This window comes from Colossoma macropomum, unplaced genomic scaffold (assembly GCF_904425465.1).
Source record: "Colossoma macropomum unplaced genomic scaffold, Colossoma_macropomum, whole genome shotgun sequence".
Lineage (NCBI taxonomy): Eukaryota > Metazoa > Chordata > Actinopteri > Characiformes > Serrasalmidae > Colossoma > Colossoma macropomum.
In genome coordinates, this window is record NW_023495266.1 from 62,501 (window position 1) to 68,943 (window position 6,443).

A 6,443-nucleotide genomic window follows, 5' to 3' on the forward strand; every position below is an offset into this window, starting at 1 on the left:
AATGACCCATTTATTTTAAATACTGGGCATCAAACAATGCCATACCATGCTTATATTATTTTTACAAAAGAATAAATTTTAGTATAGTTATAGTAATTACAGTATATGATTTATCATATAATAATTTATTGTTCACAATAAACTTGAAATATTGAATAAAACATCTGAAAAATACTGTATGGTGTGAAACTAAAACACCGTCAGAAAAAAGCTACTTTGCATGTACATTTTTCATTCGTCAAGGTACACACAATGTAAATGTACCAGAACAATAAAATAAAAAGCTTGGAGACAAGACAGGATGTTTTAAAGTACAACTTTAAAAATGTCATTGAAATGGCACAATTACGTCCCCTAACTAAAGGTACTGAGGTACTGTTTAGTACCTTTTTTCTGAGAGTGTTCACTGAACAAGTCATTATTGAATAAAATGACAATGATTAATATGACGAGTGATTCCAAACTACTTCTTTGCTTTCCACGTAATAAAGTACAAGGGATGTGTCTGTGTGTCTCTGTGTCTCTCCTCAGGCAATGTTCAGGACAGCTAAGAAGAGGACTTTCCAGTTGGTTGCCATGAGGAACACGCTCGTTTGAATTAGTGTGTCGCTTGCCGCTTTGCCACAGGCAGTCCGGATGAGGAATGACTAGAAACATGAGGAGGAGAGAGGCTTCTTTTTAATTTTAGTATTATCAAATACAAATTGTGTGACACTATTTAAAGATAATTAATTATTATTCCGTTTATCTAGTCATTTTTATTTTAGTTTCTATTTTGTCAGTTTGTTGTGCTCATCTTGAACCAGATTTCCCTTTTTTGTTTTTATGGGTGGATTCAATGCATAGTATTCTACACATGCACCATATCAAGGACACACACCGTAGTCAACTCTTCTTGAAAGCATAAGAAGTCTCCCTTATTCAGAACTCAGGTATTTGACACGTGTCATTTTAGCATGGGACACTGCAGAACGAGATATTGCTCTTATCTGGCAATATTGTGGCTACTTATTAAGGCCTCGCTCATTTAACTGAAATTTTACTGGCTACTGTACCACTTAACTACAGTTTTTAGGTTTTAGAGAGATATCCGTGGTGTTGCGGTAGAGGGAGCTAATAAGTTGTTCCCTTTACACTTGTTTTTCAGATTCATTTGAAAGTGCGTGTGAGATTTGTGAGAAGGTGCATGGCTCCCACGTGTCTCACTTCCAAGCTAATGGTAAAAGCTCAGGCACCAGCACCAGTCTTATTGGATACAAAACACACAGTTGCATCACAGACCCGGCTTCTGGGTCTGAGTGTAACTAAGTCTATTTTTTATGAACTCTGGTCTCTCTCCAAAAAGGGGCTTCTATTTTAACGACGATCTTTCTAGGGTACCGTACAGATATTATGTTAAATCCCTAGCTTTTTTTTTATTTGCTAACATATATCAGAATTAACTTGTGGGTGTCTGAATGATTAAATATGTGGTTGTAAGGAATAAAAACTGTCAATTTTTTGTCAAAGAAAAACAAGGATAGCAATGTCATTAATTTTGAATACACCCTTGGGCTTGGAGGTCAGCTTCGGGCTTGGAAGCTGACTTAGTACACTAATTCTTACCTTATATCCCCTCACGTAGTGTTTATGGTAAGGTTTTCCCCTGAATGAATGACAAGTACTGATATCTTAATTGATTCTATATTTGTTGTTGTTTGACTGATTTAAGACACAGCATTTGGAGACACTGTACTTGGACCATTATTGACTCCTAGCATGCAAGATGATCATTAAAGCCCAAAAAATGAGCAGGAAGTTATAATATTTGCCATATTTTTTGCCCAAACCATCTTTCTCAACTATGTTGCCCCATTCTTCTCTGAACTTTTTCTTCTCTTCATTATCTTTTCTTTCCTTCTGATTCTATTTCCTGTCCCTTTTGCCATCATAAGCTGCAGCACTTTGATTCTGCACACAGCACTGACTCAGTCACTGTATGACATGTGGCTACAGCCTGATTCTTCCTCTCTTCTTGCTCTTTTTTGGGTCTGTGGTACTCTCTCATTTTGATTTTGCTTTCTCGCCCTGCGTGGAGTGAGATATCGTTCACATCCATGTGTTTAACCCAGTATTTTGCCCAGTCAGCCAGCAAGTGGTGCTCCACTGTGTCGTTGAATGTAGCCTAGCCGTTTACTCCGTTTATTACTCAAGTTTCGCTGCTGGCCACCATGAGATTGTTTGTTACATCCCTCATCGTTGCACCTACCTTTGGACATATTGCATTGTATTTTCAGTTATACCTCACTCACATTGCGAACAACCCTGTCTAGCTTGTTCGTGTGGCAGGAAGCAGTAGTAAATAGGGACAGTAGAGGCTGTGCAGTAGCTGGTTTGGTTGACCCGTTCACCAGGCAGGCCGGGGGGGTCCAGGGCCATCAGAGGGAATGGTCTGGAGGTTTTATCTTATGTACTCCTCAAGATCACTTGCTTTTCATCTTATGATCAACAGGAGCTAAAGCCAAATACATGACTGTTTAGATAATAAAATAAATTAATAAAAAGTTCTCTCTGACCACATGGTTATGGCTACTTCTATGGCTACTGCTTTGTACACTCTCTGACACCTGGTAATCTATGTTCAAGTCAGCATATGTTTAAGCATTTCTTATTCTGGTAGATGAATCGATGAAGATAACTGAGTGGTGTTACCCTGTTGCATGGAGACATCATGCGTCACTCTTAACAGAGCCATAATTGTTTGATATTGACACACAATGCCAGCTCTAACTGAAAGCTCATACTTTTACTGATGTGTAAGTAGTGGAGCTCGTGTTTTGGGATTGTTTTCTAATGGCAAAAGAAAAGAAAACGTCTTTGGGAACTCATCATAGGTTAACCACCCAAACTGTATATTGCCATTTGAAAGTGATCCATCATAGAACTTAATCTCAAATAGGGACCTACAGTATACTATGAAGGGAAAAAATTAGCTGAAAATCCTCCCAGGACACATTTGTCCCTCTTTGCTCGTCTATGTGGTGCCATCTTGTGCCTCGGATGACAGAGAAGCAGGACAAATAGAGCTAAAGCTGAATACAACAAGCTGTGCACAATTTACTTCTGTTATGATTTAAAATTTTATTTGAGTTTTGATTTTAGCCATTGTGAAATGATTTACCCTCTACTTAGCATGAACCTTTAAAAACCTTTAAAACGACATAAAAAAGGAAAATGATAATGGAAAAAAATACAAAAAAAACTATGTACTGGAAACATGTTAAAGAAATATTGTACTCGTTTAATTTTGACAGAATTATTTTTATTAAAATACACATCCATGAGCATATATTGTTTGTCTCTTGTATTATTTTGTGCATTCTGTTCCTTTGCATGCTATGAAAAGGTAAGATTTTGTGGATGTAATAATAGACTATATACACTATATGGACAAAAGTATTGAGACACCCCTCATTGAGTTCAGGTGTTTCAGCCACACCCATTGCTAACAGGTGGATAAAATTAAGCACATAGCGTTGCAATCCCCATAAACAGACACTGGCAGTAGAACAGGTCATACTGATGAGCTCAGTCACTTTAAACATGGCACTGTCATAGGATGCCCCCTCTGCCACAAGTGTGTGAAATTTCTGTCCTGCTACATCTGCCCCAGTCAACTATAAGTGCTGTTATTGTGAAATGGAAGCACCTAGGAGCAACAACAGCTCAGCCATAAAGCGGTAGACCACGCAAACTCACAGAGCGGGGCTGCTGAATGCTGAAGTGCACAGTGCCTATCCTCTGTTGAATCACTAGGTTCTCTGGAACTGTTCTGCATGAATGGAACAAGTACTACATGAATGGAGCATTCCCTCAGTTGGTGTTTTGTTGATGGTGTTGGACAATGTCTAACATGTCAGTTTAAAATCTCCCACTGGTGTTCAGTTGGGTTTAGATCTGGTGACTTCAAGGCCATAGCATATGATTTACATCATTTAGCCCATCTAGCCCATTAGGCTAGAGGTGTTTCAATATGGGATAAAGATGATTAGGCAGAATAACTTTGTATAGTGGGCCCATGAATGAATGCGCGAGTACTGATATCTTTCCCAAAGGTCTAAATGCAGTTGTCCCTTTAGTCTGCTTATATTAAATCACTGGCCAGCTGAACATCTTTGTGCCTTTAGCTCCTGCTGTCCATGCCCTATAATGACCCCTCTTATCTTCATATCTTCATCCAAAAGCAAGGTCAACTGGGTCTGCTTAGAGTTTTTATATTATTCCCCAGAGCATGGCAGGATGTTACTTATTTAATAGTATAATGCAGTACACTTGTTTGGTATCTGCACTCATGTTTCTCCACTTATTTACTCAGGATTTCCTTTAATTTGCACCTTATCTGCATTTATTGTTAGTGACAAATAAGGAAGGTCAGGATGGCCAAAAAAAATTTTTAAATTGATTTAAAATACACTAGATTTAAATGAATGTAATATTTGCATTCCAGTTGGTTTTATGAATTTGTAACTAAATCTTTGATTAAATAACACTTAAAACGTCAAATGGTGTAACAATCAGTAAAACCTACAGAATAAACACAGAAAAAACCTACAAAAAACACAGAATACATTTTAAACCAGTAAAGACCAGCCAACTCACATTTTGTTTCCTTTTATTAATTCAGGAAAAAGCAGGTTCTAAAACATGTCATACTTAAGTACCTGACTCTGTATTCTGTGGGTGTAACACCTGCATTATTTAGGCGAGTTGGTGGAGCCACAGAGCTCAGGGTCAGTGTAAGTCAGAGCAGGAGAGAGAGAGGCTTCAGCAGTGCTGGACGGAGCGTCCTGAGGAGCTTTACTCTGCAGCGCTGGGTGAATATAGTTTATGTACTGATACAGGCTTCTAGCATTCCTCCTCTTCACTGGAGGGACTGGTACAGGATTCAGATATTGGCATCATTACATGCAGTTAGTCTTATGCAAATGTTTGTGCACCCTGGTTTTGTCAATTATTTTTCCAACTCCAAATACATTAACACATCCTCTACAGGGAACAAAATGAAATATGGCATTTTGTCTACAAATTCTAGTGCACAGTTTGCCGAATTTAAAAGACTGGATTTGCATTTGCCACATTTATGTTTTTTCTTCAATATAATAATTCAGCAAACAAACAGTAACTGTGCATTAAATTCTGCAGAAGGGTGTTTGTTCCCCATAGAGGATGCATTCATTTATTTTCACTTACGGGGGGCCCAAACTTTTGCATAGGTTTGTCAAGTTTAGGATAATACTTTTACCTCAGCTCAAGTAGCTATATTGGTGAGGACGTTTATCTCCTTTTTACTTAACTCCACTTCCGTTCACATCGTTTCTCTTTTTAATTTCATTCTGCTGGTTTAACTTATCAACTGCATTGCTGTTCACACGTCACGTTTGAGCTTAAGGTTTTTATTTTAGACCAGAAATACCACAAAAAGAGAAGAATAGAGCCTATTTGGTTTCTATCCTGATAGATGATGGATGTGCTAAGACATTCTACTGCTGTTCTCTACGGAACTCAGTATTTTAGGTGGTTGTGGTACTTTTTTTCTCCGGGTGAAGTTGTTTTTTTTTCCTAGCCTATTTTTACTCCTATTTGAGTCAATATTTAAAGGTGCAATGTGTAAGATTTAGGGGGATCTATTAGCAGAAATGGAATGTATTATATAAAACCATGTTTTAAGTAGTGTATAATTACCTGTAACTACAAATCATTGTGTTTTCGTTAGCTTGGAATGAGCCCCTCATATCTACATAGGAGCAGGACCTCTTCCAACAGTAACCCAGAACGGACAAACCAAACACTGGCTGTAGAAAGCACCTTTCGCATTTTTACATCGAAGCAGAAGCTTGAATTTGGTGGTAGCACTGATTGGAAGATGTAGAAGGAGGGGTATTCATGTTTGGAAACGGAGGGGTGAGGGAGGGGTATTCAGTTGGTTGCTATCTGCAACATCACCGCTAAGTGACGCTAAATTTTACACACTGCACCTTTAACTGAAGTAACAACACTTTTACTTTTGACTATGGGTTTAAGCTACTCTGCCTCTGACTGCACCCAATAAAGCATTCTGTTATCACTCCACAGTATCTAGAGGTAGACAGTGTACTAAAATGACTCCTTTGGGAAGCAGTTACTTACATAATAGATCTGGAGATGAGGCTGCAAGCACCTTCTTCCTTTTAGGCGTCCTTAAGGGTTTTCCTCGCTGCGGACAGTGGACAGATGAGCTTAAGCAGACAGTTTTCCTCTTATGTCTAGTGGATAAACCTTTGATGGAGAAGTCTGGATGCTGTAATACATGGACATCGGCACTGGAGCTCCTGCCAGGTGTAAGTCATCACACCAAGTATGATATGGACAGACTTTTATTTTATTGTTTATTTATACTGGACATTTAATTTAAACAAGTAAAAATG

General features: G+C 38.3%; 1 protein-coding gene across 2 annotated transcripts in view; it reads left to right on the forward strand.

The window, feature by feature from the left end:
- The window catches only part of ranbp10 (RAN binding protein 10), a 43,046-nt gene extending 39,718 nt beyond the window's left edge, over positions 1–3,328 (forward strand). Inside the window, exons 15-16 of one of the 2 annotated variants that reach the window (XR_005006495.1) lie at positions 532–932; positions 1,148–3,328. The gene's annotated coding sequence lies outside the window, so the exon portion shown is untranslated. Of the gene's footprint in view, positions 1–531 lie in introns of both variants that reach the window. The other variant, XM_036561595.1, reaches the window with a different exon arrangement.
- Positions 3,329–6,443: the final 3,115 nt, after the last annotated feature.